Below are 25,952 nucleotides of genomic sequence, written 5' to 3' on the forward strand. Positions count from 1 at the left end.
TTGTACGGGTTCTTTCTCTCCTAGGAATCTAATTCTTCCATTTAATACTTAAAATGAATACACTAACTGGATAGGAAGAAGGTAAAGAAGATTTTCTTAGCTATGGAATATTGCATAAAAATAAAGTATGATAGTTGTAGAGATCAAAATAGTTTGTTGTTTGCTATGATGAATAAACAAATGTTGCTTTCAAAGTGTAGGTTGCAGGGTTTATGTTTGTGTAAAGAGATTTTTTTTCCTGACATCAAACTTCTATAAAGTGTATTAAATGACCTTTGATGGAATAATAGAGTTATGTTGCCTTTCTAAACAACAATTTAGCTTAGCAGTAGCCTAGCCACGTTGACCCGTAAAACTTAATCATCACATCGACCCAACTTCTTCCATCAACTACAGCAACACTTCTCACACTTAAGAGAACAGATTTCTGAGTTTAGTCTTTTCAATCATCATTCTGTGTTGTCTTCTGAGTTTGTTCCACCACTGACTGGATCACTGGAGCTTTAAGAGCTTAGTCTGATGATGAGAAGGCTAATTGTGTTTGCAATCAAATATGTGAAAGGGACTTGGGGAGCCAAAGGGCACCCAACACTCGACCCAGCCTCTGCATTTACAGACTTCAGGGCTGCAAGAAGATTGGTCGATGTGATCAGACATCCCTGCACGTTTTACCGAGTTCCTGCCCTTCTTGCCTGTGAGGCTTAGACGGGGGTGGTGGCGTGGCAGGGTGGCTCCTGTCAACAGGCTGCCCAGGGGCTGATAGCAGCCTCGCCACTTGGAAAGTTAGCGAACCTCTCTAGACCAGTTTCTTCATCTGGATGGCAGGTACGATGGTATCAACCGGAGTTCTGACACTTTGCAATGGCGTGACTCCTGTCAAAGGGACAGGACCGGGTGTGGCTTGTAGCAAGTACCAGTCAATGCTAGCTTCGGTCATTAGTTCCTCCTCTGTCGTTTCTGACCCAGATCGTGGGAGGCTGAGGTGTCCGCAGTTGCAGGAGGTGAGCTGTCCCCTGAACATGGGGTGGGGTGTGTCTGACTCTCCAGGAAACTTGCTCTACTCCAACACTGAGTTAGCTTGTAGTAAGGAAGGCTGATGTTCACGTCTTTCCTATTAAAAAAAAAATCACTCCTGTGATCCTCTGACTTGCTCTACCTACTTTTTCCCTTCACATTTCAACTTGTTAAGAGCGTTGTCTATGATTTGCTCTTTCTTGTCTGCTATTACTCAACTCCCTGCAGCCTGGCTTCTGCCTCAGGAATGCTACCGAAATGAATCGCAAATAAGATCGTCTTCTCAGTAACTTTTCCTGCCTCCCACCATGCTCATTTCCATTTCCTGAATCTTCTGCCTTAGCAGTCACGTTGCAGCACCCCAGACCAGCGTCTGTCTGTGTAGAACTAGTGGCGACACGATGCATTGCACATCACACATTAGCTAAATAAACTGGTAGACCTCATTAATATTTTCTATGTCCTTTAAAAACTGCACGTTCAGATGGCTTGGGGGGCTGGCCTGATAATTAACACCCTCCACACTGTCACCCTCCAGGGCATTTTGCTAGTCAGGGGGGTGCATCGTGGTGGTGCTTCCTGGATTCTCGTCTGTGTCCACCTCCAAGTTCTCTCTTTCTTCTTCTCCCGTTTATGTATCTAACCTGAGATGCAGCAGAAAGTGGGAGAGTCAGTTGCTGGCTTCAAAGTGCATCAGAACCAAATAATTACCACCCCTGTCCCCAACTCTATGAGTCTCCGTCTCATTGAGTCCTGAGTGTTTGGTCTGAATAGGATAAAATCATGTAAACCTAAATTTTCCACAAATACAGAAACAAAATGGAAAGAAGGGTTACTTTTCATTCTGTGCGTTCCCTTCTGTACCTGTGAATCGTACCATATGCACGCATCACTTATTGAAATATGTCAAACAAACAAATTAAGTGAACAATCATAGAAACAAGTTTAACTGCAGAATATAAAAACCTGTAATTTTTTTTTTTTTTTTTGAGACAGAGTCTCACTCTGCTGTCCGAGCTAGAGTGCCGTGGTGTCAGCCTCGCTCACAGCAACCTCAAACTCCTGGGCTCAAGCGATCCTTCTGCCTCAGCCTCCCAAGTAGCTGGGACTACAGGCATGCGCCACCATGCCTGGCTAATTTTTTCTATACATATTTTTTTAGTTGTCCAGATAATTCCTTTATTTTTTTTTATTATTTTTTTTTTTTTTTAGTAGAGACAGGGTCTCACTCTTGCTCAGGCTGGTCTCAAACTCCTGAGCTCAAATGATCCACCTGCCTTGGCCTCCCAGAGTGCTAGGATTACAGGCGTGAGCCACCGCACCCGGCCCCTATAAAGTTTTTGTAAAAAAAAAATATATAGAAAGAGTCAAGACTAAATGTTCTCTGTAGTTCTCCCTTTAGGACTTGCTTCTTCCAAATCTAGTTTTCCAGTAGATAGAAACTGTGTCATGAAAGGAGCCTCTTCGGGGTCTGAGACACGGATTTCAGAAATGAAGACTCTGGTCATGCTCTCTTGCAGAATCAATCCAGAAAGAAGGCTTGCAGTTTGCCTCCGTAACGATGTCTGGTGACAGGCACCTGGCAGCACCCACCGTGAAGGCTGGAGTCTGTTTCCACACCCTGGCGTGGGAAGAAGCCTGCCCCATGCTTTGCCCGGGGGGAATGGCAGGCGGCCGCTGTGTGAGGTCTGGGGAGTCAGACTCAACAGATCTTGCAGCTTCCATCTCGTCCTCTGGTAAAGGGATCTGAGATCACCCGGCAGTGAGGAAGCCAAGTGCAGACTCCTGGAGCGTGAGAGGCATGTAAAATAAAACCCACGGCACCCCAGCCAACAGGAAGCACAAACTCCAGGCAAGTGAGTGGGGCTGGGACTTCTGAATTCTCAGCTCCTTCATCTCCTCCTATAGCCTCTGTCAATGTCAACTGGGATTTCTCTTTCTCTTGTTTTGCCCTGGCATTTCTAATGTGAACCATGAAATGCACCTACGTCTTTTTTAAATGATGTGAAATGAACCTGCACTGTAATAAGAATCCTGTATTACATATCAGTACTGCCTTTTCATTCTTCCCACCTTAGGAAGCTACACTTTATTCCAGTGACTCAACAAGGTTTGAGTTTCTCAAATAAAGAACAGAGCAGATGCTTCGGAAATGCTGTCCTCAGGGCTCCTTCTCCGTGTACGGCCACTGCTACGTCTCTCTTCCCATGCTCATAGCTTCTGCCTTTCGGCAAAGCGTAGAAAACCAGGGTTGGGACCCAGTGGCATCACTGAGGCAAAGGACATTTCACCAAGTCTGCATCTGTCTCTGTGATTCGACTTTGGGACTCCACACTCCCCTTTTCCTCTTTGCACCAAGAACAGAGGGGAGCAGATGGACAGATCTCCAAACATCCGTATGTACCAACCAGAAGAATGTTGGAAAGACTCGGCTCCTGCCAGCACGTCTTTGACCAATACAGACAAAGGGCACATCTTTGCAAGCAGAGTGCTGGCTGAGTGGTTGACGGCTGCAGCCCAGAGCATGTCCACCTTTAAAGCCACTTCCTGTTCAGACTAAGGCAGAGTCACCTGAAGGGATCACAGCACAAGCAACGTCACATCTGGAGGCTGAGTCCTTCATACCATAGTCTCCACTGCACCTGGGAACACGTGTGTCTGTTTACAAGACACGGTCATGTGTTTGGGTCATCTACTCCTCTTCTCTTTTTGCTCCAAATGGTTTTCTCAGCCTTCTACATCCTTTATAGGAGCACACAATACATATATATATATATGTATATGTATATATTGCATCATACCAAATATGCTAGACTCTGTCAAAAAAAAATTGCTGTTAATAAGAATGTTTAGATACAAAGTCTTGGGCATTTAAAAATGTTTTAAGTAGTGTTAACATCATTGGAATAAGTATGTGATCTTACAAACTGCTTTGAAAGGCAATGTTCATTTGCCATTCACATAGAAGAGATCTGATATCTTTCTAGATAATTAAAACATAACCATAAATATCAATGACAACAAAAAGCAAAACATACAGGTACTTGTTTATACTCACATGGTGCATTGTTTCGAAGGTATATCTAGCATTATTTTAATCTTACTATTTAACATTTTGGTCTCCTGGCTTTATTTCACTTTTCGTACTGATATATGATGCTTTACAACTAATATCAATTCCAGGAGGCATCTTATTTTCCCTATATCCTAAATTATTAATAAATATGTCAAGGGAAGAAAAGTAGCATCGACCCTTTTAGCAGCTTGACTGTTCCCTAAGTCAATACGCATACCTATTATTGACCTTCCAGTCATTTTCCCACAGGGTGTTCTGTTCTGGAGGAAGCTAATTTGCTCCCATTTGTAAGACAGCGGAATGGTGTGGTGGCCAAAATGAACGTGTGGGAGGCGAGGAGAGGGGGTCGTATCCCTAATACTGCCAGAGGCTGTCATCAAACCTTTCCTAATCTCAATCCCTTTCTCTCTAGAAGCAAAGGAATTCCTGGGATTGGGACTGGCAAGGCGCCTTCCGTCTCAGGACTCAGCGCTGCTGTGAGCGTGTGCAGGGCCTCGCAACCACAAGTGTGGATGGGGCGTTTGCACCCCGGGCTTGCCTGGCGCTGGAGCAGCCTCCCTCTCGTCCATGTTGCCGGCCTCGCTGGACAAGCTGATGGGAGAAGGGACGATGTGACCACGAGGCCATCGCTTCTACTCTCTCCACGTGTGCACTGTCAAATCCTCCCTGCAGCATTTTTAAAGGAGATAAAAACAAGAGACTGAGTATCGAAGAAGTTCCTACTCCATTCGGGTATTTAAAAAACCAATGAAAAGAACAAACACAATTTCCTGGGTGTCTCGTCTGAGCTTTTGGATTACCAAATCCCATCCCAGGTAAGCACTGTTACATTCCCTTTGCCCCTGGTGAGACAAACAAGGCTTGAAATAATTACATGACTCGCCTAGAGAGCCCCTTGCCATTTCCTAAAGTGTGGTTCCGGGATGGCCTGCCTCCAGTGGTGGCACCGACGAGTGGCTTGAAAAGGTTGTAGACCACCCCAAAATCTCCACCCGGTCACTCAAAGTCATCTGAACGAGGACACAATTTCAGCCACCTGAACGTGGGTGCTTGCTATATAAACACAGCTTCTAAACAGCTTTGAGGCCGGGTCCAGTGGCTCGTGCCTGCACTTTGGGAGGCAGAGGCAGGAGGATCACTTGAGGCCAGGAGTTTGACACCAGCCTGGGCAACAGAGTGAGATCCCATCTCTACAAAAAATAAAAAGTAATAAAATAAAATAAAATAAACAGCATCCGCATTCTCCTTTCCATCAGATCGATGCTTCTATATTCCTTCATATAGAAATGCAGGAGTCTCCACTACCTAAGTCAGATTGCAGAGGGTTCCCCTGAAAATCCCAACTATGAAAGAGCAAATTCCTGAGCTTTATCTCAGAACCAAACCACGGTGTAGCGGGGACTCAGAATCTGCACTTGTAACTGGAAAGCTTGGTGATCCTTGGTCATTTCAAACAGTGGTGTTTGAAAACTCCTGCTCCACACCATTGTGAGTTCTGCCAGACTGGGGTGAGGTGGACAGGCCAGAAAGGATGTTAGCGGTGGAAATATAAGGCGTCTGCCATAAACCCACTGTCTTGTCCTCTCTGTGACACATGGCAGTTGTCACCTGCCAGATGGTGGGTTTTGGCATGTCCTTACTCGACATGTGTTCCACGGACCGGCAGTACCAGCGACACCCAGGAGCCTGTTAGAATGGTAGACTTGGGGGCCCATCTCCAAACCTATTGAATCATAATCTGTTTTTTAATGAGATCCCCGGTTTTTTCATATACCTTGAGGTTCAAGAAGGGGTGAGGAAATAGAAGAATGGGTCCTAAATATAATGATTCGCCTGGAAGTCCACCTTCTCCAACCCAGGGGAAAAGGAAGCAAATATTCACATTGCATCTACCAGGCACACTTTAAAAACCATGCTAGCTATTTCTTTCAAGATTCACCAAAGTATCTTAGTTTAGACTAATAGAGCTTATACTGGACAGAGCAAAGATTTTAAGGCAAAATGAATCTTGCTCCCGTTCCCCTGACTTTCCCACAATGGACCAGGCAAAGGGAGGCTGCAAGAAAGGGGAGTCAGTTTTCATACCCAAAAACCCCACCATGGACTCACCGACTTTGACCCCTGTGCAGGAAAGAGTTAAATCAGCAGGCCCGGGTTGCTCAAACCCTGCACTCTCCCAAGAAAGGCCCATGTTGGTAACTGGTCTTTTGTTGTTTCTTGTGAGTGAAGCTCTTGCAACATTCCTACTGTCAAGAGTGCTTTTCCTGCTTGGGGTCTTGAACCACACACACAAGATTGTGTAGATAGTGCATGTGAGTGGTGTGCTTTGTGGTGAACACTTGCTTTCTTTCTAAGGGTCTGGAGATTTAGAAATTATATTTGGCCATGTGTCTTTGTGGTCTGAACTCCAATAAAACTCTGCACTCCAAGGCTCGTGTGGGGAACTTTCCTGGTAGATGACACTTTGCACGTGTTGTCACAACTCATTGCTGGAGACATTAAGGGTGTCCCGTGCCACCCCACTGGGAGGCAACTTTTGGGAGCTTGTGCCTGGTTTCCCTTACACTTTACTCATGCTCCTTCTTCCCGTGCTGGTTTTCTTTGTATCCTTTCACTGTACCAAACCATAAGTGTGAGGGTAACAACTTCTGAGTCCTGTGAGTCTTAGTGAATCGTTGAATCTAGGTGTGGTCTCTCAAAGCCTAGTATCCAAACTACAGAGTGCAGCTTGTTCAACACTATCCTCTAAGAATAAAACCTGAGATCCTGCTGCAGCTATTTTTGTAGTCACTTTTTATTTTCCATTTATTAAATGTAAGCTATTCGAGTTGCTTTTTACTTTTCCTTATGCTATGCTAAAGATTCACAATCTGCATTCTTTCAGAGTTTTGGGGGGGCCATCTGAGCAAAGACTGCAACATTCATACCGTAAACATTCACCCTGCAAGAGGGGGTTCATCATTCCACTCTGTTGCTATCTTTTGGATTCTGACCAGTTCATGTGAGACAAGATTGTAAATGCTCAAACAGAGCTTTTAAAAGACAACTAAGGGTGAACATAAAATTCTCCCCAAAGGGCCAGAAAGAGAAAGAAATGTTTACAGAATAGCAGTGCCTGTTTCTGATCTTAACCTCAACTGACCTTGAGCTAAAACGTGATTTGGCCTGCAACGTTTGTGAGCATCTAGGCCCGGGGTGACTTTGTGTCACCTCTAACCAAAGGCATAACCCGTCTTTTCAGAGGTGAACTTGACTTGGCACTGCTTATGTGTTTGTTCGAGCTTTATCCCTTCCAGACTTGCTTGTTCTCCTCTCTGCAGCCCGAGGACGATCTCTGCACAGCACGCCCTGCCTGCTCTCTGGTGCTCGGTCCCTGAGGTTGAAAGGCACGTCTCATCGGACTGCAAAGTTTCCTGTCTGGGTTTCAGGTCATCTTGTATTTGGTTTTGAATACGTCTTCAGTCCTTTCCTAGTGGACCTTTTGACTTGGTAGCTATTCCAGCTGGTAGGAAGCTATTTAAATCCTGATTCATTCCAGTGAGATATTTGTGATCTCTCTCTATTTCAGATCTCATGAAAGCTCTTGTAATCTTGCATTTGACTAATTGCTAACAATGTCAGGGCTAAAGACCCTGCAATCTAAGACATTCCCCACTAGTGTGTTGGTCCATTTGTGGACATCTTCTAGGCAGATCATTTAGAGAGCTATTAGCTTGTCTAATCTACCCTGTATTTTTTTTAACTCATCTCTTCTAAAATGCAATTAAAGAACAGGAGACCATCAGTAAAGCAAGGGAGACAGATTTTAAGTTGTAACGTGAAATACAGGGACCCAACAAGAGTTAGACTAAGCCAAAAATATCCTGGTATGACTTCAATAAAAATGTGTCCCTCTCCTCTGCCTCAATAGTTGTGTGAGCTGGGAGGAGAGATTAGCATTCAAGTTGCATGGGAGGAAGAAGGCGTGATTTGGTGGGGAGCCTGGTAACAGAGAGTCTAGAATATGGAATAGGACCTAATTAAAGAGATAAAAGTGTTCCTGAAGACTATCATTTGGAATATTTTTAATATTCTTGGAGAGACACAGATAAAGATAGAATTCCTTGTGCATTCACTTTTGTGCTTGGATTTTACTTCTTTAAGTAAGACACTACCATGACACATGTCAGGTAAGTCACATACTCAATAGACTTGTTATATCATAGCACACACACACATGAAACCACCATGGAAACAGTTATTACAGCAATGCACGCAGGATTTAATGTTGGGGATCACGGAGTCATAGTCAGCTTGGCCTGTTGTTTCACCTCTCTCTCTCTCTCTCTCTCTCTCTCCCCCCGCCCCATTCCCCAGCGAGAAAACGCAGGGTGTGCAGAATCTAAAATTATTTCTGCCACGTTTCTAGGCTCTTATCAGTTGGTTTATTTCATCTGCTACAGAAAACATTGTACATACATGTAAAATGTATCAGAGTTTTAGAGAAACATACTCATATTTTCTTCTAATCCCTTTATTTAGTCACACTGTAGGGAAAGGTAGTAGGGTATGTATAGAGTGTGGGTAGCGTGATGATTATTAATTTTCTTCATTAATTCCAATAGAGAGGAGGTCTGAGTCTGCCATCCTCCAAATTTGTGACCCTGCTTCAAGATATAGGTGGCACAGCATATAAGTCACGTAAAGACAGCCACAGGGAAACTCAAGTTGCCAAGTTCCCTACAAGATACGGATTTCAAGAACACTGAGCATTGGAAATACTGATTGGAACAGCTCGTCAATGAAATACATTTGGAGCACTGGAAATACCTTTCTCTCCTAAAAGGGTAAAATATGTCAAAGAGTATAATGATCCAAGGAGACATTTAACAGGAAAATCAGGTACAGGTTGACTCTCAAAGGTTGGCTAAATTACCTCCTCATCCTGATTTTAACCTATTTTGCTTACTGTGTATAAAATAACGCATGGTTGCTGGGGTTAAGTGTTTGTTGCAGCCCTGTCCCCCCGTACACTGTCATTTTGATCTGTTGGCTCAATAGAAATGACAATTGAGTGTAATGAAAACGTTATGAATCACGCTGGCCAGTATTATTACAGCTCACTGCCTTATGCTCCTAACAGGAGAGTTTTGAATGAATTTGTCATTGATTATTTAAACCAGATTGTGTTTAAAAGCAATATATTAACTTCATTGGCAAATAGCCTTGCCTTCTTCGGAGTGTCTTGGTTGAGAACGCCAATTATATTCAAAATTGCTATGGTAGAAAACTCTTCCATGCTCGTTAACTTCACATCCTCTACCTTATTTTTTTTTCAATTGGGGTAAAATGCACATGATATGAAGCCATCTTAACCATTTTTAATTGTACAGTTCGGTGGCATTAGGTACATTCACGCTGTTGTTCAAGCATCACCACCATCCACCTGCAGAACTTTTTTCACTGTACCTAACTGAAACTCTGTCCCCATTAAGCACTACCTCCCAATTCCTCCCTCCCCAGCCCCCGGCAATGACCATTCTCCCTTCTGTCTCTGTGAATTTCACTACTACAGTACTGAATTTGACTACTCTGGGTGCCTCGTATAAGTGAAATCATACAGTATTTATCCCTTCCTGTCTGGCTTGTTTCACCTGGCACAACATCCTCAAGGTTCATCCATGTTGCAGCCTGTGTCAGAATGTCCTTCCTTTTTAAGGCTGAGTAATATTCTATTGACTTACTTCACTGAAAGATCATTTAAATTTCAGTGAAACTTTACAAGAAAAATTTTGGAAGATGGCTACTGATGAATACTGAAGATGAATTTTGAATAAGATGAGATTTTTTTAATAAGATTTGAAAATAAATACCCTAAGGTTGCTGAGGAAGCCTTATAATACCTTCTTCCATTCCTCTCAACGTATTTCCATGAGACTGGTTTCTTCACTCCTAAGTAGAACAAAATAGTGCAGATAAACATCATTCCCTGTGAGTAGCATTATCTTCAATTCAATCTGGGTTAGACAATTTAACAGCAAGGGAACTAGAGAAGTAGGCACATTTAGAACATAAATATTGATATTGGTGCTGTGATTGGTTTTATCAATGGAAAAGAACCCAAACTCTGTAAAATAATTTAAAGAGGTTAATTCTGAGCCAGGTATGAATGACCATAGCCCAGAGCCACACCCAAGAAGCCTTGAGCAAGTGGTCTTGCTGTATTTGGGTTACAGTTTGGTTTTATACATTCCAGGGAGACAGAAATTACAAGTAAAGTCATAAATTAGTACATGGAAGGCGTACATTGGTTTGGCCCCAAAAGGTAGGGCATCTCGAAGCAAGGGGATGACAGGTTATAGGTGGGTTTAAAGACTCTTTGATTCATAGTTGGTTAAAGAAATGAAACTTTGTCTAAAGGCTTGAGATGCTTTAACTTAAGATAAGGAAGTCTGTTAATCAGAGACAAGCTACTGGCCATATACCAAGACTCAAGTGATTTGTTAAGTAAACTGAGGACCTGCAGATGTGATTCAAGCCCCATCCTGTATAGCTCTAGGCCTGTTCGTGACTTACAAAGGACATCTCCAACAAGGGAGGGGAGCATGGCGAGATATGTCTGACCTCCCTTCTCATGGTTGGCAACGCAGCTTGAGGGTATTTCTGGGGTCCCTTTGGCCAAGAGGGGGTCCATTCCGTCAGCTGGGAGCTTAAGATTTTATTTTAGTTCACAGTACTCAAAGTGTGCATGTAGATATTGCACACAGACAACCACTGTGTCTTTCATGACTCTGGGTTGGATACAACTGCCAAATGTGAAGACAAGTCATTCACTATCAATCATCTATATGCACACTGTCATTGCATAATGTGTACAGGTTTTATACTTTTTCCTGTTATGTTTGTCCCAATTTGATTATTAAAATATAATTTTATGTCGGTTAAATATAGAATTAAAAAGTGAGGCTTGTATTTTGAATGTCCTTTTTAAATTTTTTTAAGTAAAATTCCATTTTAATGTACTTTTACAAATGCATCCTGAAAATTCAAAAATTATAAAAGAACATTCCTCTACCACTGAAAATTTGAGAAGCACAAATCTGGACCAATGTTCTAGGTCCAGGCAAGTGACAGCCACAGAAGAGGAATGAAATTAGTCATTGCTATATCATAATTGAGGCAGATATTGATGAATTTTATTCCAATGTGCTGTATATTTTAAAATAATATTAAAATATGAAAAGCATATATGGAAAATTTGGAAATTATATGGACAGATTCACAAATATTATTAATTTGACATATATGCACTCTTAAAGGCATAATTTTTAGTTGTTTCATCATAGGATGCAAAACTTAGTTGTCGTCTTTTCCATTTAACATCATAAAAGTATGTCTTACATGTTACCATGTAATTCCCATATCTGTCATTTTCATGATTACTTAACAATACATAACATATTTATTTAATTTATGGTAATTTTTCCATATAAGACATAAGGTAGATATTGAATTGGGAAAATGTCCCTTAGCTTATTTAACCATTCACCTATACTGAACATTCAATTTTTTCAATTGTTTCCTATGATTAGAAAAGTGAAGCACGTCATTCTTCATATAACATTTCCCCATGTTTTGTATTATTTTCTCAGGGCAGTTTGAATGAATATCCTTTTCCCTACATGAATTAGGCTTTTCTCACTCTGGTGATGATCCATTCAGTAAACAGTAGGGAGTAGAAACACAGATTTTGTGTTAATAGGGTAAGTTCTGCGGTACAAATAATTTAACTAGATAATTTGGATTAAAAGAAAAATATGTTGGAGCTTGAAGTGTTGGTTCCAAAATCATAAAAACCTTTTTTACTTTCTATAATACTCACATTATGCTCTGTATGGACATATATTATTAATACACAAAGTCAAGATGGACTTAGGGAATGAACTGGGTGGAGATTAAACAATTCCATGTACATGTTCCGTAAAATGAGAGAACTCGTCGTATTGGGAATTTCCAAGGAAAACAGATAAACATGAATTATTCTTGTTCAACAGTATGTCCTTGGTTTATCTCTTTTATGAATGTTATTTTGTTAAATTGTTCAAATTGAAGTTTCATACTGTTCTAAAAAGTACACTGTAGAATATGCTGAAAAACAGCTGAACATTTTAAATGTGAATTTAGACTCGAGGTCTATTGAATCTCTGTTGAAAATTAGGTAAAATCCCCAGGTTTCTAATGAATACTATTAACTGTCTGGATTAGCAGATTAGTATTAACAAGTTTCCACTGAAAATGAGCTGTGAAAGGATATTTCGCATGTAATTGGAAAAAATATTCACTTGTTTAATGGGAAATATTCCATTATCTCTCCTCAGCCATCAGGGTATTCTTTGAAGACATTTACTATGAAAATTACTTTATATCATCTTCATTCTCACTTCTGATCCATCTCTAGCATCCCACAGTAGTGTTATATCGAGAGAGGAGTATTATACAACGTCCAGGGAGAGTTGCTATGAATTCCACATTTAAAAATTTTTCTAATGAGAACATGATGTGTTCAAACAATGCTGGGAAGTGATTTCAACATTTTTGCTCCCAATTATTTGTAACATAACATATACAAATCTTTAAGCACTGAATCAAACTAATTATGATGTTGCATGAGGGTAATCAGTTTTGTTAATGAGTATTTGAATTAGTAACTGAATTTTCTCCTCCATTCCTGAAGAAGACATCCATAGTGTTATTGATATTAAATTAAATGAAATGAGCAAGAGTGTTATTAGCTTAGTGGCCACAGAATGGGAGCTCACACTTCCAAATATACATTTAATATGCAAGACTATTTTTCATAACAGTCATATTGGGAGATGGCAGAAGAATGTGTCTCTCTAATAAGATCTACAGATGTACCTGGTATGAATGGTCTTCTCAGATACCCTGTGGTCCAGGTATTGGTAAACACAGGATGGACAATGTAAGGGTATTAGGTAGGGTTCTCCAAAGAAGGAGAAGCAATAGGGTCTATCTATCTGTCTCCTGTAGAAGAGATTTATTATAAGATATTGGCTCACGTGATTATGGAGGCTGAGAAGTCCCATGACCTGCCATCTGCAATCTGGAGACCCCAGGATGCCAGTGGTATAGTTTGATGGCCTGAGAGCCACGGAACCTATGGAATATGTCCCAGTCCCAGTCTAAAGACCTAAGAACCAGCAGCACCAAGGGAAGGAAAAGATTGGGTGTCTCAGCTCAAGCAGTAAGGCAGAGAGAGGGTGAGTCCACTCTTCCTCTACCATTTTGTCCTATTCAGGCCCTCGACAGATGGGATGGGGCCACCCTACACTGCAGAGGGAAGTCTGTTTCCCCTGTCCACCAATCCAAATGCTATTCTCTTCTGGAAACACCCACACAGATACACCAGAAATGTGTCTAATCAGCCATCTAGACATTCCACGGCCCAGCCAAGTTGACACTTTGCCTTTGGTGGAGAAAAACGACAGTCTTATGGCAAAGGGCATGATTACCATGAGAGGTGGGGCTGTGAACAGTAATGACCAGGGGTTATTATGCAATCATGTGATAATGAGGATTTATTATAGTGTGTTTTAATCTTTTCTGAACATTTGGAAATTTGCATGAGTCCAAACCTCTCTCTTTTCCACAAAGCTCTCTGTAATGTCCTGTTTGTATTTGTTGCTCTTTGTGATTCATTCTAATTCTGCATTACTGGCTACATAGTGCTCTTTCAAACCTCAGCCCAGTGGATTCTCTGGAAAACCTCCAGACTACCCCTCCACACCCCTCCTGCATGTTCTCCCGGTATCCCTGGGCAAATATTTAGCATAGTCTTTCCCATGCTGAGTTATATTTGCTGATTTTCTTGTCTGTTTTCCAACTAAACAGAGCTCTGTGAAGGCCAGAGTTGGGTCTATCAGGTCCTTCTGTGAACAGTGGCCCTCAAGGAGGATGCATTTAGTAAAACTTTGTAGAATGAATGTGCACAGCAAATCGACCACTTATCTGCACGGTGGAGAAATGCATTTCCTCTTTGTTCCACCCCTTGATTTTCTAGAAATGCTAGTCAACAAGTATTAATTCATGATAATGAAATAACTTTGCTTCCTACAATGCCATTTATAAATTTCCCCTTGAGCCTCAAACCAATTTTGAGATGTATCTTCCCTACCTACCTGTTCTATTATTGGCATGATCTCAGAGGAGCAAAGTTAATGAAAAGTTCTTTGTTTGTTGTTGTTCAGGTGTCTTTTTTTAAAATTTGCTTAATTAATTAATTAATTTTTTAGAGATGAGGTCTCACTCTGTCGCCCTGGTTAAAGTGTAGTGGCACAATCATAGCTCATTGCAAGCTCAAACTCCTGAGCTCAAGGGATCCTCCTACTTTAGCCTCCCCAGTAGCTGGGACTATAGGAGGGCACCACCACATGTGAATAATTTTTTTGTTTTTTGTCGAGACAATGTCTCACTATGTTGCCCAGGCTGGTCTCAAATTCCTGAGCTCAAGTGATCTTCCTTCCTGGGCCTCCCAAAGGGCTGGGATTACAGGCATGAGCTACCATGCCCAGCCTTGTTTGGGTTTCTTAATCCAAATTATTGTAATGGTAGGTGGTGTTAGCATCAGGTTCTACTCTCTGTAATTGGTGTTTCCACCTCCACAAAAGGATATAAATTCAAAGAGTACTTTGTTCCTGAGAAGCCCTTTGACCTACACAAGTTCAGCCTTTGGAGGATGCTATGGATGAGAGTCTGCAGACGTCTCTCCCGCCATAACTCGTATACCAAACTCTGGAGTCCTTAGCATGCCTTCTGTGGCAGACACCTGGCCAAGGTAAGATTTTATTAATATTTTAGCCATGAACATTGGCACTGGCATAGCCCACCAAGGCATTTTTAAGAAAGGACCTGGGAAAAGGAAATGAATGCAACAGTTAGCATTAATAAATGTGAGACAGAAATATAGACGTTTGAAAACAAAACATCAAACCCTCTCTAATTATGCTTATAACGTATAAGCATAATTATAATTAAGCATACGAATTATGCATATTCATTATATCTTTATGTATATAACTATGATATATAGGTCTAGGCTATGCGTATATATATATATATATATATATATATATATATATATATATAAGCTATACATATATATGTTGGGGAAAAATATATATACTCCACATTGAAAGAGTCTTATAGTACTCTCCCCACGTAGTTTGTTAAGTTATAAAAGCAAAATGCTAAAACATTAATTGCATTTATGTGCATTTTTTTAGCTTTCTTGTGGAACTGACAATCTCTGGTATTTCCTTTCAGTTCTATGTCTCTAGAATTCTGAGCAATTAAAAAAAATGATTCTAAGAATAGACTAAAATAAATGGGATATTTTGTGAAATGGAAAATTATCTTATCTCTGCAAAGAATGATCCTTTATTTAGCCCCTCTTTGCCAAACCATGATCAAAAGAGTAAAAGGGCCCGAGAGGAGAATTTGTGATAGTCAAAACATGAAGAATTTAGGAATGACAAGAAATCAATAAACCCCAGCGCCGTGGAGCAAGAGGAGATGCTGAGATGCGAATGGTAATAACACAGAGAGTCCCTTCCACGAAGCAGTTACTGATAAAACTGCCCAGGCATGGACGGCACCGTGCAAACCCTGTGCTGGTAAGCAAAACCCAATGACGACATCATTCTCGAGAAAAAGAAACTTCTAATTTAGATATTCCTGGCTTTTCCAGAATCTGTCACTTTCATGACCTTTTTGTATCTGGACAGTGCCGGGAGGGGCTACAGGGGAATGGCTTGCTCCGCTTGAATTATTGATTCAGCTTATCCCAAGGAAGTGAATATCCTTGACAAGAGTCTAAGCACAGAATGTTTGGGAAGCCTGGCTCCAGAGCCCGAGTCGATGTGGCCGCGTGGAAGGGCAGGCACTCTGCAGGTTGGCGGGAATTGATGTGAATAGAACAATGAGCCCCACCACGTGGCCAACCATCTCACATTTAGCAAGTTATATCTACAAGCCCAAGTCCTTCATCTGGAGCACAGATATATGAACATTATAGCACATAGATTTTTATGAGAATTAAATGAAATGATGATTTATTGCTCTGTCCCTCGTTGAGATACTCACATATGATACTGGATGGAAAGATTTTGCGCAAGAGTGGGCAAACTATGACCTGGGAATCAAATCAATAACAAAACCTGTTTTAACAAAATGTGGGAATATTCACAAATAACACCTTCAGGGGGACACATCCATCTGGTTTATGTCTTATCTTTATAGAGCTTTTATGCCGCAGCAGCAGAGCTGAGTAGTCACAGCAACAGAGAACTTATGTCCCACAGAGGCACCATAAGATACTTTCAATTTTTGAGGAAAACACAGACATACTTGACTTCTGTAAGATATCAGCAAACAACTTGCTAGAAGTTGTTCTGAGTTGCAGCGTTAAATCATGCTCCATTGTTTTCTGTGTTGCCACATCTTTGCAAAGCTCAGTTTTGGGCGCTTGGTATGACAAAAAAGCAAAATCAATGAGGATCAGGAAACAGGGTGGGTGAGTCCAAGCTGATTCCGAGGCTGGTGAAGCTGTGCAGTGCCCAACAGGCGCGCCCATCCCATTCAGTAATCAGGCTCATTCAAGAAAAATATGGCAATATACCTTTTTCTACTTTCAAAGCAATGTGTATCTAAAACGTTAGCACACACGTTGTTCTTGAGTCCTTTGTGCAAACCTTTAATAAACAGAAATGTTCAGTCTTTCATGTGGCCTACAGGTACCACGAAAAACATGACTGAGATGCTAAGGGAACTGTGACCTCATAAAGATGGGGCAGCTCTGGCCCAGCTGCACACGGGCACACGGTGGGCACGCCAGCCTTGGCTGCTCTCTCCTGCTCAGGCCTCTGCATCTGATGTGCTTTTCTGGGAAAGAATGTAAACATTTCTTTGGTTTTCAACTGGCCGGGAAGACTGTTGCTTTGATGATTCTATGTACGTAGGTGTACAAAGAAATTCCTTTCTGGAAGCACACGACCTTGATCTTATGGAAATACTCAAGGGAATGTCATCCCTGCTCCACGGCAGTGAGCAAAAATGATCTTAAAGGGGTTATCTCTTCCACAGACTTCTAGCTTCACCATCCAGAAATCTCCCTACTGGGGCTTTGCCAAGGGTCTGCTGGGTATTGAATCTGCCCTCATTTCGTTTCTCCGGCAAATATTGCTTTGCCGCACTTCCTTTCAACCCTTCCTGTTGCCTGCGGTGGCCCTCACTTTTGTTCAGCTGCTAGGAAAAGCTGAAGGTCTCGAGCCATTGTTCCTCCCTCTTCGGAGGCCAAGGCTGCTGGCTGGAAGCTCAGAGATGTTCAGGCACACGGTAATCTCCAGTGGATAAAATGCGGGGCTGGCCTCCAGGTAAATGTATTTGGGACAAAACACAGTCATCTTCCTTTGTTCAAAGCTAATGGATTTTTCACCATTCCCCTTCTCTGTTGATTATCATTTTAACCTGTTCGTATCTAATTTTCTACACTATTATTATTAGGCTGGTCCAGAGGCCCTTTTCAGATGATACCTGACAAATACCCACATACCAATCTTTGTTGCTTTCCTTTGGCAGGGTAATAAAGGTTCTTTCCTTTCAGAGTGCATTTTGTGGTTCAGTGACTCTGGCCTACTTAGAGCCTCTGAATTTCTTCTCTGAGAGATGAGAATAACACTAATAATTTAACCGACAAAAACATATCCTGCACTGATACAGATTTCTCTATTTTTATATTTATATGGAGAGGGATATTTTTTCTCAAGTCTACATGGTGCTGGAAGTAGAATGTTACTCGACGCTAGGTAGGTTTTGGAAAACAAATACACATCTAAATTAAGCAGAAAGCAATGATTTGTCAAACAGAAAACTATTAAACACGGAGCATCATGAACGATGGAAACAGTAGCAGGCTAGTGTTTGTAGCAGACTCTTTTAAGTCTTGGGGCTGTGGTCAGAACACACAGGCAGGCCATGTTATCCATAATGCGACTACCCCAGAACACAGCCCCATGTCCATAACTTGGAAATCTACAAGCACCATGTTGAAGGTAAGCTGAGAGTTTTCCTGAATTCCGGACACTCGTCCCTCTCTGATCTTGTGATCCAAGTCTCCAAGCTAGATTTCACCCTGTACCTAACACCAGTTGACTTCCTTGTGGTTGGTTGTTACTCTTTCCTTGGACTTGTGTCCTTTTTTGGTAACCTTCCCTGGGTCTAGTCCCTTTATTTCCAAGGCACGGTCTTTTGGCTGGCTAATTTCACATGTCAACTTGACTAGGTTAAGAGATGCCCAGGCAGCTGGTCAAATATTATTTCTGGGTGTGTCTGTGAGGGTGTTTCCAGGCGGGGTCAGCATTTGAATCAGAGGACTGTGTGAAGAGGATGACCTTCCCAGTGCAGGTGGCCAATGTGTGGAGGGTCTGCATAGGACACAAGAGGGAGGAGGGGCGACTCTATGCTCTCTGTCTGAGCTAGGACAGCCGTGTTCCCTGCACTTGGCCAACAGGCATCCTGGTTCTTGGGCCTTTGGACGTGGGCTGAATGAGAACACTGACATTCCTGGGACTCCAGCCTGCAGACAGCAGATGATGGGACTTCTGGATGTGCATAACAGTGTGAGCCAATTCCCACAAAAGATATTGATATAGATACGATAAAGATATAGATATAGATACAGAGATAGATACAGATATAGATATTGATATAGATACTGATATAGACATAGATACAGACATAAATACAGATACAGATATAGATATAGATAGATACAGATATTGATATAGATACCGACATAGATATATAGATATAGATATAGATATAGACCTCCTATTGGAGAACCTTGACTAATACAGACTTCCTCTCCAAGGTTTCTGATCACACTTCTCAGGTCTGATGGAATTTTCCTAGATTGTGAGCTGGTTGCTGAGACTCTTTGCCAGTGGAGAAGCTTCTCAGCTTGCTCTGTCAACTATCCTGTCCTCAGCTGCCTGGCCCACAGTTTACCCACCTGTTATGCTCAGGCTGGGCATCCTTGAAGCTCTCTGCTCAGCTCTGTCCGTTTTGTGTTGTTCTGGGACTGTGCTCTAGTTTTCAAATAAACTTCTGGAGAAACCATGGAGAGCCTGGTATTTTCTGGACACTTTGGGTCCTTCCACAGTTTACTGGCCCCCCCGACTTTGCTCAGACACTCTGCTGACGCTTCCGCAGCATGCAGGCAGCTGGCTGTTTCTCTGTCTCTGATGCCCATGCCACGGAGTTCACTGGGGCTTCCATTCTCACCTCTGCAATTTAATTCTGGTCTGTGTGGAAACACTTTCTTGATCAAGGTGATCATTTGAACGGTTAGCTCACTGTTGAAAAAAATCTCCCCATCTGCTAAGCCCACTGGAGGGTGGATTTCCTGCAGTGATTCATGCTGCGAATCTAGTCAATAATCCAGGTAATTTTGTGAAATCTAACTGAGGAGTGCTCCATGCTGATCTTTTTTCACCTATCAGAACACATACTATGCGTCTTCCTTCAGGTCAAAGGTGAAAACAGGGGTCATTATCACTCCACTCCTCCAGCATAACTCTAATTAAAACATGGAGCAGGCTTTAGCTCTCCTGTGAATTTTGCATTTAGATACACACAGCTTGAGGCTTCTTTCTAATGGTAGAAGTAATAGGTTTTAGGGGAAAAGATAAGCTTTGCCCATTCACTTGTCATTTTGGATTTGTGTTCTAACAAAATGGGAATGTACACACATTTGACTCAGTTAAACTGATAAGTGTGTTGTGGTAATTGCCTCAAAATGAATGTAGATAAGTTAAAAAAGGAAGAGTATCCCCAACTAAATGGGATGTTAAACAAGAGCTCTTTGGTTTTGAACAAATCAGATATTTATCTGCTGCCAACAACAAATTTTAAAAAGTCACACTTTCTCTTTCTCCCTACTCTAGGGAGAAAGAAGTTGCCACATAGCACATACATTTCTAAGACATGTAAATATATGAGTGCTTATATTTTTATACATGAGTTAAATATGTAAGTTACAACTAAACACTGCAAAGAACATATAGTCATCGAATAACTATTTGTCTACATAAATGATTCATAACAAGGGGGGTGATCTTCACCCCTGGGGTTATTTGGCAACATCTGGAGATATTTTGGTTTTCACAACTGGGAATGGGGAGAGGGAAGGAGTACCTAATACTTACTGGGAGAAGACCAGGATGCTGCTAAATACTCTTCAGCGCATACGACTGCCTCTCCACAGCAAAAATATTACGCAGCTCAAATATCAGCAGCACAGAGGTTGAGAAACACTGGTCCAAATAAACTTAGAAATTTTCAGTTCTGGTATTAGGTATTCACTCTATACCATGTATGACACTTCGAATGTTTTTTGAAATTGTCTTTTTAATTTTCACAACTTTTCTAGGAGATAGTGCCCATTTTCCAGATGAGAAAATGAAGAATGGTAAATTCAGTAACTTGCTCACATTAATTAAGAAATGGGACAACCACAATTCAAACTAAAATCTATCTGGTTCCAATGGCATCGTGTTTAATCTCCACGCAAGCTTTTCATTCTTTTTTATAGAAACTACCTAGGTTCAGGTTAGCAAACAATTTTGGGTTAGGTGCTGCCATTTTCATCTTGTAATTAAAGAAATTAACCGAGAAGGTTAATCGTAGTCCAGGGTCATAGTTAATAAATATTGGAGTCATCATGCAAGATTGTTTTTCTGACTCTAAATCTAGGGCTCTTAAACAAAATATTCATTTTATGTCCACCTGGACTAGGTAAGTACTGTTGTATACAGAATTATGGTCCCCCAAAATGTCCATATCCTAATGCATAGAACCTGCAAATATATTACATTACATGGCAAAGGGGAATTAAAATTATAAAAGGAATTAAGATTGGCATTAAGGAAGGAGTTGGGATGACTTAATTGAGGTGAGGTTACCTTGAACTGCCTGGGTGGGCCCAGTGTTATCACTCTGCACTGAACCCCTTTCCCTTGGCTGGGACACACCTGCTATTCTTGTTCTCATGGTAACAGGATCTACCTTTTACTATAGAAAACAAATAAGCATGTGCGTTTTCTCAGCCTCTCAGACAGTTAGGGCTTGGGGCTGTGACCAGAGGACATTGAGTTTGTTGACAGTGACCCAAAGAATCAGAAATGACAGGGAATTCCTGATAGCCACAGAAGTGGTGGCCACAGCATCCAGTTTCCAGGGGCCAGTGGACCACGTGTCCATGCATCTTGGATGGAAGCATACCAACATCGCCCAGCCTCCTCTGCTGAAGACAGAGATGTCCTCATCAGACTGTGGCCTGATTTAGTTCATGGTCATGTGGGCTAGACCTTTCTCCCAGGTATTCCCACCATTTCCACCCACACCAGCTTTCCTGTGATCGTGTGAGGTGCTCAGCACCTTTTCAATACGTTCCTTTACCTGGCCATCAGCCCACCTTGGTTCCCTGTCCTGTAGCTATGAATACCAAGCAAGAGGAAAGGACAGTGCCAGGTGTGTTAGCTGAGCAGGGATGGCTGCCCAGCCAGGAGTTGCAGGACCTGTATGAGATCTGGGCAGCTGCGTGCAGACTGGAAGAATGGAGAAGCAGAGAACACCCACAGAGGGAGGAAAGTGAGGCAGAAGTGAAAAGAGAAGGGAAGGTAAAGCTTCACGGGCCCCTTAATGCAAGACAGGGTCATGGAGCATAGAGAGCTACCTGCTGCGCATCTCTGAGAGCTTACAGGTCGGGGTTTCCTCCTCCCATGAGATTGTGCTGCCCTTCCTGCCCCCAAATCTCTAAATATCATAGAGGAAACTTTTGGCCAATGAACGCCTGCAGGAAAATGCCTTACCTGCTGCCAAGTGTCCACACCGAGCAAGGACTGAGGCTTAAGACTTGACTGACACTCCTACTATGTACCCGTGGTTCCACTGGTTCCTACGGGAGATGCAAATGACTGATGTTCAGATGACGAGTGGAAGCCATAGCATTTCCCTTACCCCTAGAGGCCAATGGGATGTTTTACTATTCAAGGTGCACAAATATATAATACAAGTCCCTTAGAAGAGATGGCCTTTCAAGAAATTGTAGTGCAGAGAACACAACAATAACAAATAACTTGAGTTAATTATACGAAGTGAGAGGTGAGTATGGGGAGAATCCAGATCAATTAAATATGAAGAACTCTTCCATAAACTCACCTTTTCTGTCTCAATTATGCTTTCATGGGCAACTAGAATGAAAAGCTCTGATTTTTTTTTTTTTTCAAATAAAGGGACATTGGTGAATTCTACACTTATGCAAAGGTATAAAGTGAGAAGTACTAGTCCACTGGAAGGAAACTGAAGGTAATTTATAGTTTTGTTTTCTTGTCTCTAAATTATCTAATGCAGGGTGTTCTCAACAGTAGCATTATTGCTATTTTGTCAGGTAGAAAACCCTTGTTGTGTGGCTGTCCTGCACGTTGTGGGGTGTTTAGCCACATCCCTGGCTTTACCCACTAGATGCCAGTAGCATCCTTCTCCCAGTGGTGACAACCAAAACTGTCTCCCTACATTGCCAAATGTCCCCTGGAGAGAGAATTGCCTCCAGTTGAGACACATGGATCTAATTAATGTCTGTCTTGATAGTCGAAGACGAATGCTCGCCAGTCCTCTGAAAACATGTGACATTGCACCCTTGTAGGTCTGTCTTCCTGACTCCAATGTCTCAGCACGAACTTTGTTTATACAAACCACCAACAGTTCCTTCAACGACTACATTGACTGTGTTAAAATACAGTAAATTCTGCTGTCTGGACATTCAGTTCAGTTGGTCCAATTAGTCACAGCTATGGAGTCTAATGAAATTATTTCCTTCAAGTTATTTTCTCAAGCTTCCGTGCTGACAGAGAACAACAAGACTCGTCGGGTGTGGAAACTGACCCCCGTACCAGCTATGCTATAGAGACACACCAGGAGGAAGGATTGCTGGTGGTGACAGTGGTCCATTGTCACTGAAGAGCTGGTCTAAGCAATGCAGGAAGTCTTTGGGTCTCAGTTTTGTGAAAAGGAAAGAAGTCAACACCAACTGGGTACCGTCCATACCCAGGAAAATCCCCTGAAAGGTTAGCCACAGGGGCTGATGTAAATTTAGGGTATCACATTTTCAAGATTTCCTCATCAATGGTGTCTGAGCCTTCGTTCCCTGTCTCTGATGTTCATCTTTATTCTCAAGACTCCTGGTCCACAGTCCCGGATTTTCCTGCCACTTACCCCAAAAGAGCAACCTATTGCCCCCTCTTGGCTAAAGGTTGGTGTGACCCAGATCAGGAGTAAATGAAGAGCTACCCCTTACCCTCAGGCTCACTTGCCTGAAAGAAATTCAGCTGGCACCATCCTGGGCCCAAATTGTAAAACTGCAAGTTTCCAATGCATCTTTCTTTCTGATGTGCTGCGCCTATTTCAGAAAGACCATGCATTTCAAAAAAGGGATATATCTAAAACAGAAGCATGCCCATGAAAAAGAAATGACAATTACATCCATAATATTTTCTTAGCACAGTATTTCGAAAGACAATTCCAGGCATGAGAGTTATTTTGGTAACCTGTTTCTCAGCTTTTTCTTGAATCCAAAATTTATAGGATAATCTAAAGTTTTAGAATTTGAAAAATAACTGCAGTGATCTTTTCATTTTCTGTAGGCTTTCTTAGTTTGAACTGCATTGAAAATAAATATGTTTTATGGCCCTGAGCTTCAGGTAGGTTTTAAACGTCATTTAAGGATATGCTTTGGTTATATTTGGGATCACATCTTGATAAACAGCCGACTCTGTCTATCCCCTCTGGATACTCCACTACTTTACGGGGTTGGGCTGTGGGCACTGAATAAGAACAAATGTCAAGGATCGTGGCCAGAAGTAGAAGTGTCCAATCATCACTGTAAGATGTCATGCAGGGCGATGCAGTATGTGGATGGATCCCCAGACAAGGTAAGCATTGCTGTCTTCCAAGGACTAAGCAAGGAGAGTAGATGTTAATTAACAACACCCCCCTGATTATAGCTCCTGAAAGGAGGTATATAGTCGGTGAGCATGCAATTTCAGACACATAAATTTTAATTCATGTTTACAGGTATTATGCCACGAATGTCTGTGTCTCAGCTCTTCTGTGCCCCCGAGGATCGGCTTACTATGTTACGAAAGAGGAATAGTTTATAAAGGCAATCTGTGGGGTTTCTATGAGATCACTCTCAAATCTATGACTTTAGCCCTAACCAAACTCCAGTGTGAATCAGAAACTCATCCCCAGCTGTCTTCTGGCTGGTTATGCTCGAATGTCTCGCTGTTATTGACATCTTAGTGTTTTCGGTACTGAATGTCTCTCTGTTCCCCAAATCTACTTGTGGGTGTGACTTTTCTATTTCCTTTAATGACGTCATTGATTTCCAAGCTTTTGGCCTGGGAAACTTAAAAAGTTCCTTCCTACAGTCTCCTATATCTGATAGGACCCCCAAGTGCACTTATTTTTCTTTTTCATTCTATTTTTCAGGTTTACCCTCATTAATTACCATCCTACCAACACCAGCCCACACCAAGCCACTGTTACCTGTCATGCACACCACCATTAGAGACTCCTAACTTATTTTCCTCTTACCAGTCTTTTCCTTAATCCAGTTCCAAAAGAAAATCTTCTCCTCTTATTCTTTTCCTGCTTAATAATATCAAGAGATTCTCTGTCATTAAAATAACCAACATTTCTTAGCAAGACAATGAAGGACACTAATCTTCTGGACTCAGCCTGTCTTTCTGGTACATTTCTCCATCTAACTCAAAATCAACCACCATTTCTATTTTTTGACCAAAAAATTACAGTCTCTATGAATTCTTTACCCATAATATTCCATGCCTCTGAATCATTAGCTCACTGTAAGGAAATGGGTCTAATATTTTTATATCCACTTCCACTAAGCACCTATGTAGTGCTATGCACACACACATACACACACACACACACACACAAAACATAGAACATTTTGAATAAAGTCAGTTGGCTTGCTGTAGGATTATTAAAATGACTATAATATCATGTTACAAATGTTTTGTGAGACATAAACCTCATCTAGTAAACTTTATTTTTGTATTTTGTTATTTTTAAATAAATTGTATGATCTGATCTTCTAGTCAAAATCATAGCTAAGAAAAGATCTTAAGGAGGCAATCTTAAACAAAAAAATATTTATATAAGATTAGGTTTACAAATTTGATTGGTAGAATGACCATTCCACAAATTAATGAGAGTTGTTTCAAATAGATAATTCTCACATTTCTAGAGCACCCATTAAGTGCAAATTAAAGTACCCTAAGGGAAAGACCTTTAATAAACAATTGGACCAATAAGTAAGAAAGATGTTTTTATATTTTGTGAAATTTTATAAGAAGAAAATGAACATGGTGAAGAGTTAGAGAGTAATTTGCATGGCTACTTTGAAGAAGATAGGAGAAAATGAGATGGCACTCAGACACATCAATTCTGACATTGAGTATATCTTTACATCAGAAGTATGTGAGCATTTGTGGGATTTATACTTTAGACCAACAAGAAATTAGCAATAAACAGAAAACCGAACAAAATATATAAAATGATTGCTTTCAGATATTGCACAATGATCGAGACAGAAGTGTGATCTCTTAATTGCATAAGTCTGATGATTGCCCTACTTTTGTGCCTGGAGAAACATTCCAGGCTGCAAAGGTAGAGAGGGCAATCTAATGAGCTAATAAAATCGAGATAGACGTTCAGGAACACG

The sequence above is a fragment of the Lemur catta genome, chromosome X (assembly GCF_020740605.2).
Source record: "Lemur catta isolate mLemCat1 chromosome X, mLemCat1.pri, whole genome shotgun sequence".
NCBI lineage: Eukaryota > Metazoa > Chordata > Mammalia > Primates > Lemuridae > Lemur > Lemur catta.